Source organism: Geotrypetes seraphini, chromosome 17 (assembly GCF_902459505.1).
Source record: "Geotrypetes seraphini chromosome 17, aGeoSer1.1, whole genome shotgun sequence".
Classification (NCBI taxonomy): Eukaryota; Metazoa; Chordata; class Amphibia; order Gymnophiona; family Dermophiidae; genus Geotrypetes; species Geotrypetes seraphini.
This window is the reverse complement of record NC_047100.1, coordinates 28,295,021-28,315,173: the sequence shown is the minus strand read 5'-3', so window position 1 is coordinate 28,315,173 and position 20,153 is coordinate 28,295,021. Positions and strand designations below refer to the sequence as shown.

Genomic DNA, 20,153 nt, shown 5'->3' with positions numbered 1-20,153 from the left:
ACGATTCCCTGAAAATGAAACCATTTATTGAAAATGGAGATCGAAATCTTAATCGCTTTGGATATTAAAAAACACAGAGTATCTAGGGGTCATTTTTTGAGCCTGTTCCTCCCCCAAGAAGCTCAGGCCTGGCGTATATGTGCATATAGTGTTCTCTCCCGCGAACCCCCCCCCCCAAGTCTGACGTTTTTTCCACTCTCCTCCCTGAACGAGCATCCTTATCTCTTTAATTGCCTATATACACTTCATCGGCCTTGCCGATTTCTTGCGGAAGACCGAGGCCCCTTGTGTATTATGGGGGGTTGCTTATCACCCCCCCCAAAAAAAAAAAAGGCTAATTACTTGATCTTGTTCTCGCCCATTTGCATCGGCTGCGAGATCAGCTTCATTGTGCGCATTTCTCCTACTATGATGTCTCTTAAAATTGTTCACTTGCCGTGTTTAGTCTTAGTGGGAAAAATATGTATCCAGTATTATATACAGAGAGCCGGTACACTAAATGCTCCGCAGAGCTGGTTTTTGGTTTTTTTTCAAATCGTGCCCACACCCCCATTCTTTCACCCCCCCCCCCCTTTTTATTTTTTTTTTTGCATTATTGATTGACCCCCTGGAAGCTGTTACTTGCAAGGCTGCCAGACAGCTGGTGACTGCCGTCCTCCTGGGAAGACGCTGAAGAACTCTTGGAGACATGACACTTTCAGTAAAGAAGGGTTTCCTGCTCCAGCTCGCAGGGCTTCAGGGTGGCAGCAATTAGATTTAGGTGCATTATCGTTTATTGGTGCATTCAGATGGCAGGGAACATTATCCAAGGGTTAAAGCCTTTCTGCCTCAAGGAAGAGCTAAGTGTAAAGGGCTTTTTTTTGGGGGGGGGCAGATTTATTTTTTTTTTTTCCTTTTCCAACATGACAGTTTTTCTTTTAAATATTATAAAAATATCACAATTTGAAATGCACATCTTTTTCCAAATTCATAACATTTTTATTTAAAAAGTGATTTTTAATTAGGCTAATCTCCCAGTGGTTATATGTTATGAAGATGATGCCAATGTGTCGGAAGATAAACGCAGTCTCCATGCGATTTTGGTAAAGTCAGTTAACCCTTCATTCCCTCAGCTACAAACTTAAAATTTGTCTTGTTTCCTCTGGATATATGGTATGCAGTATTATACTCTAATGGCTGAAAGGAGCTTTTGTCCTCCCTGGAATCTCTTACACAAGCTTCTCAGTGGAAGCTGATTCCTTTATGAAAAGTGTTTTAATTAGGCTCCTGAGGGTAGCATAGAAGGGGCAGGGCAAAGACCCAGGTATCTCCCTTTTGCTACCTATTTGTAGAAATGAAGATTTTAAAACCTGGGCTCCACGAGAAAGTGAGAAAGGCACCAGTGAATTGTTTCATTTGGTGGGCGAAGGAAGGGCTTTTGTGTTTACATAGGATCCTTAGGAGCTAGAATGCAGGGAACTCAAAGTAGGAGAGTGAGTCAAATTTGGAGTGGGGGCAATAAATCTGAGATGATGCTTTGGGAGGATTGTGCTGGTGATGGCTGCAAACTATAAGAAAATGGAATTTTAAAATATGGGATAACACTTGTATCTCAAGGGCATGGATCTTTAAATCTCAGCAAACAAGGTCAAACTTATTCCTTCAGTGTGGTGCTGGAGTGGGTAATTGAAGCCATCAATTTTAGGAATATCTTATCTTTCAGCAATATTAGAGTTGGGTAGCAAACAAACCCAGAGCAGTTAAATTATCTTGGGGGAGGGAAAGGGTTAAGTCTGCACAGTTCCTTAATGGTTTCTGAACAGTGTGCCAAATTCTTCCTTGTGAAAGGGATCCTAATGGCTACAAAAGATATTGAACGGCTGTGAAGAGGCACCCACCTATTGGAAACAGAGCATAGCTTAAGGTTTTGGGAGCAGTAATATGTCATGTCTTTACCCAGAAGGAAACAGTTTGCAAATCTAGGGGACTTCATCCAAAGCTTTTACTACATTAGGCTAGACCAGGAGTAGGCAATTCCAGTCCTCAAGAGCTACATAGACACTGCCTCCTTGAGATGCAAATCTATCTCATGCATATTTATTGTGGATATCCTGAAAACCTGATCTGCCTGTGGTTCTAAGACTGGAATTGCCTACCCCTGGGCTAGAAGCACAATGCTAATACCCTTTAAGGGCAGGATACAAGGATCAGTGTGTGTGTGTGTGGGGGGGGGGGGGTATTTGAGCCTATAGGCAAACAATACATATACCACAGATGTAGCCTGAAAGTTGGTAATGAGCTAAAGAGGAGAAAAAGGAATTTACAGTGTAAGAAAAAACATATATGACTATATTTGGACCAAATAGTAAAATAAGGATTGTACAGTCTTGGTGGTTGAGATATCTACACAAAATCATGTTTTTTATTGGTTCAATAAAGGGAGGGCTTCAGACAAAGTAATTTCAGATTTATAGTTATAGATATACTGCCTGCATCCTACATCTAATCAAAATGTTACTAGAATTAATTAGCTTCTAGTTCTAGAAATTATGGACCTTTTCTTTCATCAGATTCACAAGCATACTGAATTAATATATTAATAAGCTGAGTACTTCTATGTCTTAAGGCAGGGGTTTTAAAGTCCCTCCTTGAGGGCTGCAATCCAGTTGGGTTTTCAGGATTTCCCCAATGAATATGCATGAGATCTATGTGCATGCACTGCTTTCAAACCATATTCATTGGGGAAATCCTGAAAACCCGACTGGATTGCGGCCCTCAAGGAGGGACTTTGAGATCCCTGTGGTATGGTAGTTACTTGCTTTACAGTACACAAGGAAGTGGGAACGGACAATAAATACTCCACTGAAGATCATTGATGTAAAACCAACTTGTTTATTTCAGAAATGGAGCCATGTGAAGGGTTTTGAATATTTTAGTCACCATTAAAGATTGTGAGGGAACTTCTAGTTAGGCTCACTTTTAGCTGGGAAGCATGGAAATATGACTAGTCTCTGGAGACCAGCACCCATCTGTCTGCTAAGAACTCATTTGAGGCAAGCGATGCCTCTTTAAAAAAATTTTTTAAAAAAAGTATGCTCTATACAAGTTTAGCATAAAGCAGATAGACATTACAGGTATAGTCCATATAGTCTTAATCTTAGCCACAGGACTAAACCTGGAATACAGAAAATGATGGCAAAGAGAAACCCTGTATGGTCTAGCTCAGGGATCTCAAAGTCCCTCCTTAAGGGCCACAATCCAGTCAGGTTTTCCCCAATGAATATGCATTGAAAGCAGTGCATGCACATAGATCTCATACATATTCATTGGGGAAATCCTGAAAACCCGACGATTGCGGCCCTCAAGGAGGGACTTTGAGACTCATGGTCTAGCTAGTCTACCCATTTTTACAACCTGTCTTTCGTAGAATGCAAAAAGGTAAAGAGGATCTTTTCCATGAAATAGCTACTGTACCTGATTGGACTTGCAGTTAGTATATAAAAAATGTATGTACAGTTGCCTACACTACCTCCTCCGAGAGGCTGTTTTCAGTAAAGACATAAAATAATAAACAATGTAAATATGTTCACTACACAACCCCTATGAAACACTAAGAGCTATCTCTGCTTATTATTAACCCAAAATCATCAAATATAGAATCACCACTCCTAATCTGCTTTTATCTTAAGACTATGCAGCAAAACAAAAATGTTACGAGATTACAATGTTAGACTAGGGGGAGGAACAGCTACCTTTCTTATCAGCTAAGTAACATAACTAGGAGAATATTGGTACACTGGTTCTTATTGAGGGAAAAGGTTAATACTGTGAGAATATCCTTCAGGGCAAGTCCAGCTGGAAGAGGACAGGGTTTCCAGGTCCCAGCCAAAGGGCGTGAAAAGGAGAGTTACATAAAACCCGTACAAGCTGATTGGCTAGGGAAGGTATGTTGAGTCATATCACATGCCTTTCTGCTGTAAACATGGATTGCACAAGCAGTCTGGAAGAAGACTGGCAAAGACACACCCTCAAATTCTCTGCATGCATGTAAGCCAGTTGTCTACACAGGACAGGCAATTAGTGGGTTTGTATGTCTGCAGGTTTCGTCTTGTTTAGACTTCTAGATCTAAAAAAGTGAAAGTATTTTCATTTGCAGTTAGAGGGGTTTTTCCCCATCCAGGTTCCCCCAAATGAGCTTAGTAGTACATCCTCTTCCCCCCCCCCCCTCCAAGTCCAATTATCGCAGCAATAAAAGTGTTTAATGGATCGCCTAATCTCCTTTCCTGGAGGTGCTGATCCTCCTTCCCAGCCTCTCCATCCTTCACATCATGGGCAGTTCTAAGAAGCAGGAACTAGTGGTCTAAAATCAAACTCGAGCCTCTCACATATGGCAGCGCTAGTGCGATAAGGTAATGTTTGTACTGTAGTCTTTTACAACATTCTAGCTTGCTACACAGCAATGCAGGATTAAACCTTCTGCATCCAAAGCGACAATTTATAAAAACAACTCATTATTGTAAAACATAATTCTAATAAACAGGGATGCACGGAAAACACTGCAATGGGGGGGGGGGGGAGGAATCCATGTAGCTGAGATGAGGAAGAGTTAATATTCCATTGACAAAAAGACAGCGAAGACACTGCTTTTCTACATGTGTAGAAGTCTGATGATTAATATTTTCCTACAATGTATTTTGGAATACTTGAACACGGGTTAAGTGTAACATTTTGCATTTTTAAAATATTGTACATTTGTTTTACTCTGAAGGCATGTTAACAATGAAAATGAATATTTATGCATTTAATCCATCATGTCCAGTAGCAGGGAACCATATTTTAGACTGTGTGTGTGCAAAGTGGAACCATAACTCTTTGGTAAACCTTAGCATTAATTATGGAGCTGGTTTCCTCTTGAGTGAGCAGCAAGGCTGAAATCTCATTGTCACGGCTGTGCCCTCCCCATTGCTTCCCCTCCTCCACGCCTTATGCTAACATCCATGGTGCAGAGGGAAAGAGGGAGAAGGCACATTTGAAAGTACCAAGAGCAGCAGGATGGGAGTTGGTCAGCTGCAGAGGGCGGGGCTGCCTCTAGCTATGATCCCCCTCTGTGATAGCAGATCTGAAAGGCAGAAATGGTTTTTTAGTCACAAGGGGTTAAATGTGCACTGCCCTGTTCTTTGCGAAGTGGGGAAATTTCATGGACTATGATAGAATTTGAAATACATAGAGAATTCGCAGCCATATTGATTTCTTCTTTAAACAAAGAAAAACAGGTTGCTTACTATGTTGTGGAATCTATTTTTCTTTGATAGAAAAACAAGTGTCATGGCTGCAATATTTGAAAAATACATATTACAGTAGAAGCACTTTCCCTGCGTGAGAAAATAATTACTGGTTTCTTAATTATCAAATTATTTTAATTCTCCAACTGTAGGTTAATCTTGGGGCTATCCTTTTTTTTTTTCCTCTTAGTAAAAATATATTTTTCTAACCTACAAGCCTGGAGGACAATCACCTTAAATTCATTCTACCCCCTACACTAAAACCAAGAATAGTTTGTCATTTCTGCCATATTCAAAAATTCAGAATGAAAATCCATGCTAATATGTCTTCAGCTTTATCACCTCTAGCAACCATCCATGACATGATTGAAGACACAACAAATAAGCTTTTCAATGCTAGTTCCACAGCATTTTCCGAGTTCACCTTCACCTTTTTAAAACACAAAAGCAAAGAGAGGAAAACAAACCAGCCCAGAAATAATAAATTTTAGTGTACTGGGTTTTTGTTTGTATGTTTATATTCTTTGTAAGTAAAAGCCAAGACTTGCTCCAGGAGTTCTAGAAGACATCAAGCCAACACAATCTGAAAATGATAGTGGATCCTAAACTCCGTATCCTAAATTTTCTGACTGCACATCATAATAATAGCAAATGCTAAAATAACTTTAAATTGCTGCCCTCTAAACTGCTCGGACCAGTTCTGTTGGCTGTATTTTTGGCCTGTAGTCCTGCAGGAGACCATATGAATTAAAAAGCTGTGGTCATGCTAACCCGATATATATATTTTTATAGCCCGTCCTCCCCAGAAGCCCAGCACGGGTTACAATAAAATAAAATTAAGTACTTAGAACTTCCCTATCTGTCCCGAAGGCTCACAATCTAGCTAAAGTACCCGAGTAAACAATTATTAAAATAGTAAAGATAACACAATTCCAAGAATGGTGAGGGAAGGGTACAATTAAAATAAGAATAAAAGTAAATTAAAAACAAAAAAAAAACTCCTCAAAAGTCACAAAGCAAGACAGATGAGGTGAAGTCCAGCCAGCAACATCAGGATCTCCAACTATACAAAGTATCTAAGTGTTAGAGCCTTTCAATATAGCTGCTTGCTACTTTAAATTTGAAGGTCTTGAACACGATTATTGTGTTACTTTTAGGTTAATTAAAACCTTGTAAGCAAGAAAACCAGCCTATTATCAATTATTCTAGAGTTAGATTCACTAAACTCACCGATCGTGTCCCAACCAGTTTGCGAGCGTTCCCTGACCAGATTAACTAACCTTCTGCCTGATCAATCTCCCACCTGATTCAATCCGCCCATGCAAATGAGGGGAAATGGCATGCATAAGTAGGAAGCCATCGATTCACTAAACAGAAGAAGGAATACTGACTGAGTTTGCTGAGGAGCAGTCGCTTTACTGTCCTTGCCAACTCTCCTACTTGCTGCTGTCCAAAACAACCATCAAAATAAAAAATAAAACTAAAGAAGGAAGGTCCAGCAAATCCTGCCCTGGCTGCCTGTTCTCCTTACTCCCTGGGCTCAGAGCAGTGGCATCCGCAGGGAGAGGATGACAGCGGGTGGGATGTGGGTCTGACTTTGGCTGCCAGAGTTAAGGGGAGCTAAAGTGAAAGGAGAAAGCACCGCAGGCTCTACCTCCCCATGATCCAGTAAAGTGAGCGGAGACAGCCAGTGTGAGCCCATGGTTTTAACACACGGGTTTAAAGCGTGTTCTGTTCCATAATCTGGTTGCATTGAAATGATTCATTTTAAATATGTCCACTCGTCGGGCCAGCAACAAGTAATAAACTGCAGCCACCCCTCTCCCTTTATTTTGACCTCACTTCTGCGAAGAGCAAGCGCATGTGCAAATCTCATCTACAACCAACAAGGGTAATCTGCCCATGCGTCTGAATCGCTCTACAGCAATCCGTCCGATCAGGTCATTTGCATGCTGAAGCTGTTGTGAATCGGTTGCTTGGCAAGACTCGGCCACGAATCGCTCAACAACTGAGTTTAGTAAATCTAGGCCCTAGTTTATTAATAGATGATTCTGCTATAAATATGTACTGTATAACTGGTTACTGATAAAGTAACCCACTCTGTTCATCCAACCATATATTCCTCACCCTTCCTAATTTGGTATGTGTCTTTTCTTATTCTAATCTAGCATGATTTGGTTTTAAGTAATGTCTTCTACCTCAACTGATTTTAGGTACACCAACATTTAAAGACTGAGCTGAATGACAGCAACTTGAGTTGTGAAGTGGGGAGAAAAGAAGATACTTTAAGAAAAACAGCAATCTTATTTTTCTCTATCTTATGGAATTTATGACCTTTTTGTGGGTGTATGTCAGTGTGAAGTTTTAGCACCAAATTAATATTTTTCTTTTTCCTTACTGTTTAAAAGCGAACCCAATGAAGCTTTACAAGAGACCCCCCAAGATGGCCCTGTCAAAGCCTCAGCTCTGCAGTAGCAGTTTCCTGCCAAGGGATACTGTGCTTGTTCCAACGTTTCAAATAAAACTTTTGCCAAATTTTAAATATTTTAATTTCTGCTTTTATAGCATCTGCTTAAATTCTGCTCACTCCTAATAGGAGAAAAAAAAAAAAAAAAGAGACCACTCTGAATCTCCTCCCAAGAAAGGAATGAGTAAGATAAACACTCCATTTTTTCCCAGTGCTAGGTTTATTTTGGGAGGAGGGAGCACGGCGAAGGATGGATTGCTAAATAAAGGCAACGCCACACCACCTCCCCAAGAATGTAGCTAAATTGCGCACGCGCGGCACCTCGCCCAGCCGAGCGGGGAGAAAAGAGAAAAAAAAAATTCTTTTTGCGGCTGGCGCAGGCGCATTCCGGCGCGAGCTGCGGCGATCGCAGAGGGTACGAGACGAACTGAGAGCGCCTGTGCGCAGGCGTGCCGTGACCCAAGCAGCCCCCTGGTCTCGAGAGGCGCTGAGAAAGTTCCAGAAGTTGCCGGCGCGCGATTGACCTTTGTTCCGGTTTGGAAGCTGGGAGGAAGCCCCCCCCTCCCCCCCGTGAGTAATTCGTGCCCTGAATAGACCTTTCCTGAGTCGCCTAGCAACCGGGTGAAAGCGAGGCCGCCGTTCAAAGCGCCCCATTGTGCGGCGCGCACGGACCGTATTTCCAGGTATTTAACCGGGGGGAGGGGGAGGAGAGGGGGAGGAGAGGCGCTGGCTGGGCGCGTCGCCTTTTGTTCTCTCGCCCCTGGCGGCAGACGTGGCTAGGTTCAGGCTGTCGCCATAGTCCTCTTTGTGGCGACACGAAGGACAGCGAGTCCGGCGGAAACCCCGGAGGGGGCGAATGTTCTGCAGCAGCAGCAGCGCTGGTCGTCTTCTGTGTAAGTAGCTTCGCTTCGGTATCGTCGTGCAGACGAAAGAGCGTTTTTGCTTTGTTCCAGGTCTGCTCTAAACTTAAGTCCAACCAAAGCTCGGAGCTGCTGCTGCTGGCAGAACAGCGCCGCCTCGAGGATGGGCGGGAACCTGCTTTGTTGCCCCCCCCCGCCCGTTATAGCAGCAGCGACCAGTGGGTCTGAGCAACTTCCACTGCTGCAGGAACAGGAATGCCAGCCCATCCTGTCACACGGGCTAAGTTGGGACCTGTTTCGTGGGAGGAACCAAAGTCTAGCACTCGCTCTTTTTATTTTATTAGGTGGCATCGTGGAAGCAGTAACCCATTTTCTAGTGCAACAGATGTGTCGCTGTGGGCGGATGGGTAAGCCGTACCCACTTTTGAATCCCTCCTCCTTCACCAGAGAGCTCTGCTGCCCCCTTCAGGTTTTCCTTCTGTACACAAGCCTGATCTACTCAATTTTCTTTTTTTTTTTGCTCTTCAAGTATTTGGACTGAGTTTGGTGCTATGAGCTCCCTTAGCCAAGGGTCCAGCGCTGCCTGTATGGAGGAGAAGCAGACAGGTTGGCGGTACCTGTTGACCAGCCTGCAGAAACCTTTTGAAGTTTGGGGTCCATTTGCTTTGTAACATTGTTCACCTACTGCATCGCAGGGGCTTGAGCACAGGCTGTCAAGCATCCTTGGGGGAGGGGAGGGGCTCAGCAGGGTGCCAGCTGCATTTTGCCTTCCCCCTTTCGTGTCAAGTGATTTGAGGTTTATACCAGTCCAACTGGCAGCCCAAAGATTTGGGTACTGAAGATCACTTAGAATGGTTACAAGCTCAAATTTTCCCAATCCTTAACAGACTGGTTTGGGAGATTCCCCAGTGGGCGACCAGAGAAAGCATGCAAGATGGCAGATACACATCAGAGACTGTTAGATATTAATGCCATAAAAGTCTATGCTGTCCGAAGATTCAGACTCAGGCAGATTCTTCATATATTTTGTTGTACCTAAGAAAGGCTCAGACTATTGGAGATCCATTATGGATCTTATGCGCATCAATCTAACGCTGAAAATTCCTTGTTTTTGTAGGGAGTACGATGAGTCATAGCAGTGGTAGCGCCAGGCATTTCTGGCATCTCTAGATTTAATCTGTACATTCCCATATATAAGGACCACAGAAAGTTCCTGAGATTTCATGTCATGGAAAATCATTACCAGCTCTAGGCTTTCCTTTTGGGCTGGTGACAGCACCTCACACATTCACCAAGGTGATGTGGTAGCTGCCCATTTGCGCAAGATGGGCTTGCAGATTCATCCATACTTGGACTAGCTGATCAGAGCTCAGTCGTTCCCAGGAGAACCCACGGTGGATTAACTTGGTCTGGGACCTGTGGAGCCTGGATTGGATAGTGAATTTTTGAAGGAGCCATCTGGTTATGCCCTAATCCCTGAAATACATACATGGGTGTCTTTCTACTAGGGGAATACAGCTTTGCACTCAGATAATGAGCAGCTCCAGGCATGTAGCACTACCTCCAAATGCTAGCCACAATAGATGCTCACATGCGTCCTCTCCAGACTGTGTTCCTATCGCAGTGGTCACCTCAGTCAGACTCCCTGTAGATGTTACTATCATGGAGACCAGAAACCTGGGCCACAATAGACTGGTAGCTTTGCCCATAGCCATTGTCAAGGGGCTTGCCTCTCAGAAAAACCTTATGGGTAATTGTGACAATGGATGCCAGCCTGTTCGGCTGGGGAGCTCACGGCAATGGGTGCCTGATCCAGGGGCGTTGATCGGCCTCGCAAAATGGTCAATCAATAGAACTTTGAGCTACTCAACTGGCATTGCAGAGACTGCAGGAAGAGTCTGGAAGAACAGGCACTGTGAGTCTACTCGGACAATGCTACAGCAGTGGTGTATGTCAATCACCAGGGTGACACCAAGAGTGCACAGCTGAGTCTGGAAGCTTGCTTACTGTTCAGATGGGCAGAACTTCATCTTAGTTTTATTGCCCATCCTTCCCAGGAGACCAGATCTTCAGCCTCGCTCAGCGGCACATATAGTGGAAATGGAGAATGTCCAAACCAATTTCCTCAGCAGACAAGACCCTGGATCCGAGCGAGTGGATGCTGTCTGCAGCAGCCTTCCAAGCCATTGTTCATTGCTGGATTCACCCAGTATATGATCTGATGGCAACAAGAAGGCAGACAAATTCTTTAGTCAAAGATCCCAATCCAGAAGTGCGAGTCTGGACGCTTCCTTGGCCCATGATAGGCCGGATACTCCATAAGATTGCAAGCTATCGGGCTCCAGATTGGCCATGCAGACCGTGGTAGGTAGACCTGGTGCATCTTCAGACAGGCACAAGTCTAAGACTACCTCCAGTGGTCATAGATCTGGATGCACACTGCTTTGGCATCTTATCTGGATAGAACCAGATTCCTAAAGGCACTGCGTATCAGACCCCCAATAAAACATCATTCCCCCTTTGCAAGTCCTCAGCCATACGAGCCCCTGAAGGAAGCGTCCTTGATTAATCTGACACTCAAGATGGTCTTTCTTGTGGCTATTACCTCAGCGAGAAGAGTCTTGAAGCTAAAGCCTCTTTTCTTGCAGAGAGCCTTTCCTCAGATTCACATAAGCTGGAGTTTTTCACACTGTTCCATCCTTTCTTGCCAAAGGTTGTTTCAGCTTTCCATGTCAAGTCAAATTGCCGGTGTTTTAGTCCACAGGTTCTAAGAAGGACTGGATTCTGAAAAAGTTGTTATGTGAGAAGAGTACTTCTCCAATATATTGGAAGGCACTAGTCAGGCTAGATGCGGCACTCTGGCTTCCAGGGTTACAATAGGGTCTTTTGTCAGTATATATTACCTGTGGAAAATAGTTACCAGTCTCCATAAAGATGCATTCAACTAGAAGTGTGGCTTCATGGGCAGCTTGGGTGTTCTCCCCCAAGATTTGTAGGGCAGCGACTTGGACCACTCTACATATATTTTCTAAGTTTTACAGAATGGATGTTACAGCAAGGAAGGACTCCGCCTTTGGGTCCTTAGTGTTACGAGCCAGTCAGTGGTCCCGACCTAGATTTCTGGGACTGCTTTTGTACATCCTATTCGACCAGAATGACACACCTATTTCACTAGAAAAAGATTAGGTTCTTACCTTGCTTATATCTTTTCTAGTAGATAGGTATGTCATTCTGGAGCCCAACCCTGTCAAGTCTATCATGCGCTTGCCTACTGTTTCAGTCAGAAAGTTCCAAGTCCAAACCAAAATTTGGTTGTCAGTCAGACCTTAAGGGTTGACGAATAATTCAACTAGCTATGTCTTAAATTGAAAAAAAAATTGTCCTGCTGCCTGCTCTACTGAACGATTAGCTATGTCTTAAATTTTTCCTTTATAAAGGGAAAAAAAAAGTGTTTCTGGTCTTGCATAAATGCAATTGACCTGTCAATGCATTCCACAATTTTACCCCTGCTTCTGGAAACAAACTCCTAACCCTTGCATGCATCACGTTCCTCTCTCTCCATCAATAGTCTCATACCATTTTCAGATCTCAGTTCATTTCCTGGGCAATACTTCAACAAACCTTGAAAACATCCAGGTGCTTCATGATACAAAATTTAATGTACTATCAATAGTACTTTATATTGCATTCTTTGCTTTATGGGAAGCCAATGCAACTGCTTCAAAACCGGCTTAATATGGGCCATCCGTAAAGCACCCATAATCAATCTTGCTGCAGAATTCATCAAAACCTACAATGCCCTACTCTTTGTTTTTACCACACCCAAATACAGCATGTTGCAATAATCTAACCTACCTAATAACGCCTGTACCACAGTACAGAAATCACAGGGAATTAACATTGGCTTCAACCTATACAATAAGTGCATGGATAGTTTAGTGTCATATATAGGAACTAGGGTACACATGTACGATAAACGCAATAACATGGTGACCCTTTGGGCTAATATATTAGTAATATAATGTATGGTATCAAGTTGTCACCATAAAATATACTCGGGTGGGATTGGCAGTTAAGAACATAAGAAGTTGCCTCCACTGGGTCAGACCAGAGGTCCATCTCACCCAGCGGTCCGCTCCCGCGGCGGCCCATCAGGTCCGTGACCTGTGAAGTGGTTTCTGACCACTTCTATAGCCCACCTCAAGTTCTATCTGTACCCCTCTATCCCCTTATCCTCCAGGAACTTATCCAAACCTTCCTTGAACCCCTGTACCGAGTTCTGGCCTATCACATCCTCCGGAAGCGCGTTCCATGTGTCCACCACCCTCTGGGTAAAAAAGAACTTCCTAGCATTTGTTCTAAACCTGTCCCCTTTCAATTTCTCTGAGTGACCCCTAGTACTTGTGGCTCCCCAAAGTTTGAAGAATATGTCCTTATTTACTTTCTCTATGCCCTTTAGGATTTTGAAGGTTTCTATCATGTCCCCTCTAAGTCTCCTCTTCTCCAGGGAGAACAGCTCCAGCATTTTTAACCTGTCAGCGTATGAAAAATTTTCCATACCTCTTATCAGTTTAGTCGCCCTCCTCTGCACTCCCTCGAGTACTGCCATGTCCTTCTTGAGGTATGGCAACCAGTATTGAACACAGTACTCCAGTTGAATTCAGAAGAATAACATTTTCCATCATAAGTCATGTAGGAAGGTTATGCAACCATCTCAATATTAGTATTCTTACACAGCTTATGTATCAATAAAAAAATAAAAACTATACTAGAACAAGTATCAAATACATGCTTTCTGAAAATGGACCTAAAATCCTTACAAGCTAATGCTTTGAAAAGATTTTAGAGTAATATTTGGGAAATTTACTGAGGGGAGAGCACAGGAGCTTGCAGGGTTATGGCTAATAGCTCTTCGAGGAACAGACATTCTACTAAAATTAAGAGTAATCAACCCACCAACTTCCTACTAGCCACAGCCCTGGATACCATCAACTACCACTGTCGCTTGTATACTTTACTGGCTTTTCACTAGACTTCCGGATGTCTACCTAACTCAACTGAATTGAGTTGCCACTCTCCTACTACAACTGGTAATAACGTAATGAATAATGAGAGTAATTGTTGCTGGGTGGCAAAAAGAACTTGGGGTGCCTGGGGGTTTCCCTTTTTCTCTCTCCTGCCAGTGTGGGCTAGACAGTAAATCGCCTCTTCCTTGACTGCAATGTCTTTATGTGGGAGGCAGAGGAGGGGATCTCTTAAGGCTAGGTACCCAAAGCCAGCTTCGCCTGCGTTTCATATATCCACTGGTTTGACTAACATAAAAAAGTACTTCAAGGAAATGATGGCAAAGATGGTACTAATTCAAGAAACAATGAAATAAGTACGAAGGTAAAACCCAAGATTGAGCAAGTTCTGCAATATTGCATCAGGATGGATAAACCTAGATGATCTTGCAACATTACTTTTTATATTGTTTCCTGGTGCCGTCTCTCCTCTGAATGAATAGAAGTAACATTTCTCTCAAAGGCACTTCAAGAAGGGAAAGGTAATCATTGTTTTGTCACTTATAGCTAAAATTAAAAATTTTCACTTGAATAAAATATTTGATTAAATTTGGTGTGTCTACTTTGCTATGATAACCTCTGCCTTGGAAACAGAGAACAGAGCTATAACTAGACTTGCTGACTAAAAGATAGATAGATAGATATCTGTGTGTGTGTAGATAGATAGATATACACATATACACACACAGTAAAACCTTGCATTGCAAGTAACTTGGTTTGCAAGGCAAAACATTTTATTAAATTTTAATTTGATATACAAGCAAAGTCTTGCAACACAAGTACACACAGTATACACACATCACAACTGAGCCGATGGTGCTCTCTCTGACACTGCAAGTGTAGAGACTGTTTTAAACAAGCAAAGTCTTGCAACACGAGTACGTACAATATACACGCGTCACATCATCACAACTGAGCCGATGGTTCTCTGACGCTGTGAGAGTGTAGTGACTCTAAATGAGCGAGGTCTTGCAACATGAGTACGTACAGTATACATGCATGAGCCGATGGTTTTCTCTGACACTACAGGAGTGTAGTTGCTGTTCTAAATGAGCGAGGTCTTGCAACACAAGTATGTACAGTATTTTGTATTAAAGTTTTTGGGTTGTGGAACGAATCGCCTAGGTTTCCATTATTGCTTTGATATACGAGTGTTTTGGATTACAAGCACGCTTCTGGAACAAATTATGCTCATATACCAAGGTTTCACTGTATATATATATATATTTTTTATTTTTTTTTTAATAGCTCCATGTAAATAGACATCTTAGAGTAACATCATACATTTTTAATAATGTAAGATCACAGTAACCTCCTCACTACCCCACACTGAAAAAAAACAGACTGCTATCTAGAATTTTGGTAATGTTGCTTAATAATAATAAAGTTACACATTGTATTTAGAGTGAAAGCCTTGGGAATTGTTTCCAGCCTAAAGAACTGAAAACTTGCTGTTTTTTTGTAAAGCATTTTTTATATCCCTTTGTGGTTGGAGATCCTTAAAATCAGATTTCTGTTTCCCACAGTAGTAAGAAAGTCAACAGTTTTTCTCTTTATATATTATTTGCTGCAATCAATTTTAGAATTGTGTTATACGAACCACATTTTTGTTTGTTAGTTTAAGAAAAGAAAATCCATTGTACATAGTTGGAAAGAATGGTACAAGGTGGGGGTGACATTACAAAAGTAGCAGTTACTATGCTTGGTCAAGAGTGCTGCTTAGACAATACACCCCTCCCTCCGTATTCATGGTGGATGTGTTCCGGATATAGGCGCAAATATGGAAAAACTGCAAATAACAGCTTTAAGCAGGCAAGCAATTTTCTCCATGCATGCTGTGAACCAGCAATTTTCAGAGTGAAACTTCGATTTTGTAGGAGAAAACATGGAAGCAGAGTGAATGTTGGTAAACGTTAAAACTTTTTTTTTTACTGTACAGCAACAGGAAAGGAACTTTAATCATGATGTAATTTTGGGGGGCAGAGCCAGATCACGAAAAATTGCAAATATGTGAAACCGTGAGTGTCGAAACCGCGAATACAGAGGAAGAAGTGTACTACTAAATAGAGGTTTGATTATGACCCAGTTTGATCTAATCATTTCCAAGTTCAATAAGCATGCCATAATAAAAAGATGCAAGGGGGTGCTGATAAAGTCTTTGGTTTTTCCTATTTCACCTACTTTTAGACTAATGCTTTAATCACTTCAAAGTTTTTCATTTATGTCTGACCTAAATTTCATTTTTTTGCAGATCTGAAGTGAAAATGTCGCAAAATGGAGATTTTACTGCAAAAGAGTGTCGAGCGGTAATAAAATATCTCTTCCTAAAAGGGAACTCGGCCAAAAAAATTTATGATGATATGTCACTTACATTAGGGGATAAGTGCCCTTCCTATTCCACAGTCAAGAAATGGGTTGCTGCATTTAGAACAGGACATTGGAGCACAGAAGACAAAGAACGTTCTGGGAGACCAACTCAAGTGGCAGTTCCAGAAAATGTGGATGCCATACATTCCATGATCCTAGATGATCGAAGAATATCCACTGCAAAGATAGCAGAGACCCTGGAGATATCCCGAGAACGAGTAGGCTATATTATTCATGAGATTTTAGACATGAGAAAGCTCTCGACCAAATGGGTTCCCAAATATCTCAATGCTGAGCAGAAGCATGATCGAATGGTTGCCTCACAATCTATTTTGGACCTATTTCGGCAGGATCCTGTAGGATTTTTGAATAGTCTCATAACTATGGATGAAACTTGGATATATATATATGAAAGAGAGAAAAAAGAACATTCCAAAGAATGGAGGCACATTGGTTCCCCCCGTCCCAAGAAATTCAAGTCACAGAAGTCATCAAGCAAGGTGTTAGCATCTGTCTTCTGGGACAAAGATGGAATTTTGCTTGTAGATTACCTGGAAAAGGGTGCAACCACCACAGCAAAGTACTATATTGCACTTCTTGACAAACTGAAGCAGCAACTGGTTTCCAAACATCGAGGCAAGCTTTCAAAAGGAATCTTGTTTGTTCAAGACAATGCCGCTCTTCACAAGGTGGCCATTACACAGCAGAAATTGGCAGATCTTCACTTTGAATTTCTAAAACACCCGGCCTACTCACCTGATTTGGCACCTTCAGACTACTACCTCTTTCCTAACCTCAAGAAACACCTTGAGGGAAGAAAGTTTTCAAGCATTGAGGATGCCACATTAGCTGCGGACAAGTGGTTTGCAGCACAGCCAAAAGAATTTTTCTTGGATGGGTTAAAGAAGTTAGAACAACGCAGTCATAAATGTGTGGAGCTCAGTGGTGAATATGTAGAGTAAACACATTTTTTCAGTCCCAAAGCTTGTTTTCTTTACAAAGCCAAGGACTTATCAGCACCCTCTTGTAGTAATGGAAATGTTGATCCCAAGAGAGGATTAACTACAGCTATTTGTAAGTTATGGCAGCCAACTAAAAGCACTACAGCAGTAGTAATAAGAAAATATAACATAACATTCTTATCTTTGCTAAAGCAAAGGCCATTTATTGCTTGAAGAATGATAAACTTGTCAATACACACAGGAAAGTACAAAAATCTGTTAATAATAATAATTTTAAAAGCCCCAGTACAGTGACCCCCCCCCCCCCACACATAAGATCACTGAATGAGACTTAGGTTTTACAATCAGATTTGCGGCATATGTATTCCAGTGGTTCCCTCTACAGCGGAACTGGAAAACCTGGTTTGTTTGTTTTTATTAAGAACGTAACATCCTTCTGCAAGGCAGCACCCTTTCAAGGTCAGAGTTTTCATTAACAAACATGATTATGGTGGGCTAAGCTATTTGTTAAAGTTTCCAAATTGGCTTTCTCAGTGCCTTTTCTTTTTGTAGGTAAAAAGATACTGGTACTCATGCAGGGCAACCTTAAGGTGGGGTCACTAGCTATGGCTCTAATCCATAATTATAGTAAGCCCACCAAGTCCATCTTACTCTTTTCCCTCCCTTAATCTGATACCTCTCCCTCTAATTATCCCATCAACGTCTCCCTTCTGCCTCCTGTTCTCACTTACACTCCCCCCCCCAAAAATAATCTTTCTTTTGGCTTTCCCAAAGTCATGCCAGCAAATCCCAAGCACTTCCCTGCCACAGAGACCCTAGTCTTCTCTCCACAGCCTGTCTCCCATATTTCCTGTTTTGTCACATGTGGGATATGGCAAGGCAGCATTTGGGAGCCATTGCTGACAACAAAATAATTTTTGGAAAGACAAAAGGAAAGTTAGACTTGAGGAAGGGGGTGTAAGTAAAGGTACCGGTGTAAAAAAAGCCCTGGGCTTTCTGCTACATCATCTTGAAACTGTGCATACGTGTTATTTGCTGAAAAAGCCATCATTTTTCATGAAGAATGCACATATTGTACTAAAGTAATCATTAAATGCAGGGTGATGCATACAAAATCAGATACTGGTTGACTTATTTGGGGGAAGGGGCAATATGTTTGTATGACTTAGATGTGAATTAGTTGTAGTTTATTTTTTTCCTTCTATATTGGCTTTAGCTCAACCCTTTTTTAGTTGTAGCATAAAATTTACATAAAGGTATGGCCCTGGACGGTTCACAATCTGTTTGTACTTGAGGTCATAGAGGATAAAGTGACCTACTCAAGATCACAAGGAGCCAAGGGCTATTTGAACTGGTCTTGTCTACTGCTATAATCTTTGGGCTTCTCCTTAGGAATTAACCAGCAGTAAAACCTTTATCTTAGGACAAACAGACAGCATATTCTCACCTGGGTGATGTCATCCATGGAGCCCGGTCGGATAATGCAAAAGTGTACTACTCCACTCAGGATTTTGTAGACTTCAAATTATCTCCTCTCAGCTGTCAATTTTCCAAGCTGAAGAGCCCTAAACAATACTTTGGTTTCTTTTCGACTGCTGGTTCAATCCCTGATCTTAAGTACTTTAGACTACTACAATATTATATACTTGGGATCTCTCATGAAAACCATCAAACAGAGTCACCCAAAATGCTGCAGTCGTCTCATTTATGGCCTCAAGAAATCAGACCATGTAAGCCCATATTACAGAAAACTACACTGACTGGCTGTGGAAGCAAGGGTCATTTTTAAGTTTGCTTCCAAATCATGACACGTTCATCCCCAACCTATCTGTCTCACCAATTCAAATTCCCAGGCACAACTAATACACACAGTACCTACTTGTACCGCTTTTCCATACCTAAAGGGCCGCACCTACAAGAGATAACTCGATAGAACATTATCGTTCCAAGCAGGCAAATGGAACAAATGTTTAGCCAACTTCATCTCAAATGCACTTTCGTACCAAACGTTTAGGAAGTCAATAAAAACTTATCTCTTTGACAAATTTCTCCGACCTCACTTCAACCTGATGTACTTTCAAAACACTTCCAGATAAACCTGACTAAACTTAACATGCCAATCTCTGTAATGTCGCTGTCTGTAGACAGTCTCTTCCCTTGTAAACCGCTTAGAACTGTTTGTGATATGGTGGTATATAAAAATATGCATGAGAGAGAATTGCATATAATGGAAGTGACAGGCATGCAAATCTGCTTCATGCATATTCATTAGGGCTAACCTGAAAATCCAATTGGCCTGGTGGTCCTCCAGGACAGGGTTGGGGACCACTGCAGTAACATTCTTTGTTTTGTTACTTGTCCCTTTTTTTATTAATTCTTAGTATCCTGTTTGGTTTTTTGGCCGCCACCACACATTGGGCAGAAGGTTTCATCGTATTGTCTACAATGACACCCAGATCCTTTTCTTGGGCACTAACCCCCAAGGTGGACCCTGGCATCTGTAATTTGGGACCTTCTTCCCAATATGTATCACTTTGCATTTGTCCACATTAAATTCCATCTACCACTTGGACGACCAGTCTTCCTAAGGTCTACCTGCAATTTTTCTCAATCTGCATGCATTTTGACAATCACCTCACTTATTCCAATTTCCAGATCATTTATAAATAAGTTAAATAGCATCAGTCCCAGTACAGATGCCTAAGGTACTCCACTGTTTACTCTCCTCCACTGAGAAAAATGACCATTTAACCCTATCTTCTTTTTTATAATTGTTTCCACCATTTTCAGGTTTACCGGTCTGTAATTTCCCAGATCACCCTTTTAAAAAAATCGGTGTAACTAAAATTGGCCACCCAGGTACTAGATTTTAGGTTTACCCCTGTCAAAGCAGTCCAGTGATTTTAAGTGGTGCACTTGGTGCAGCAGGACAGAAATCGCTGATCCACATAATTGGTGTCTTCAGTGTCTTGATCCTACTCACCATCTACTTTCATGTAAACACTGAAGGCTAGGCAGCTCCAATTTCACAAACATTTTCTATCGGCTTTGGGAGCAGACAGCACCAAAAATGCCTGCAACTTCAAATGCTGATACCCATAAGACACCTCGGGCACTGGCACAACAAGGGATGCTCTCCTTAAAAGGTGTGCCTCATGACCAAGATTACCAAC

At 42.0% G+C, this 20,153-nt stretch overlaps 1 protein-coding gene across 1 annotated transcript in view; it reads right to left on the bottom strand.

Moving 5' to 3' along the window:
• SETD5 (SET domain containing 5) overlaps positions 1-20,153 on the bottom strand; it is a 158,213-nt gene that overhangs the window by 130,488 nt on the left and 7,572 nt on the right. The window lies entirely within an intron of this gene.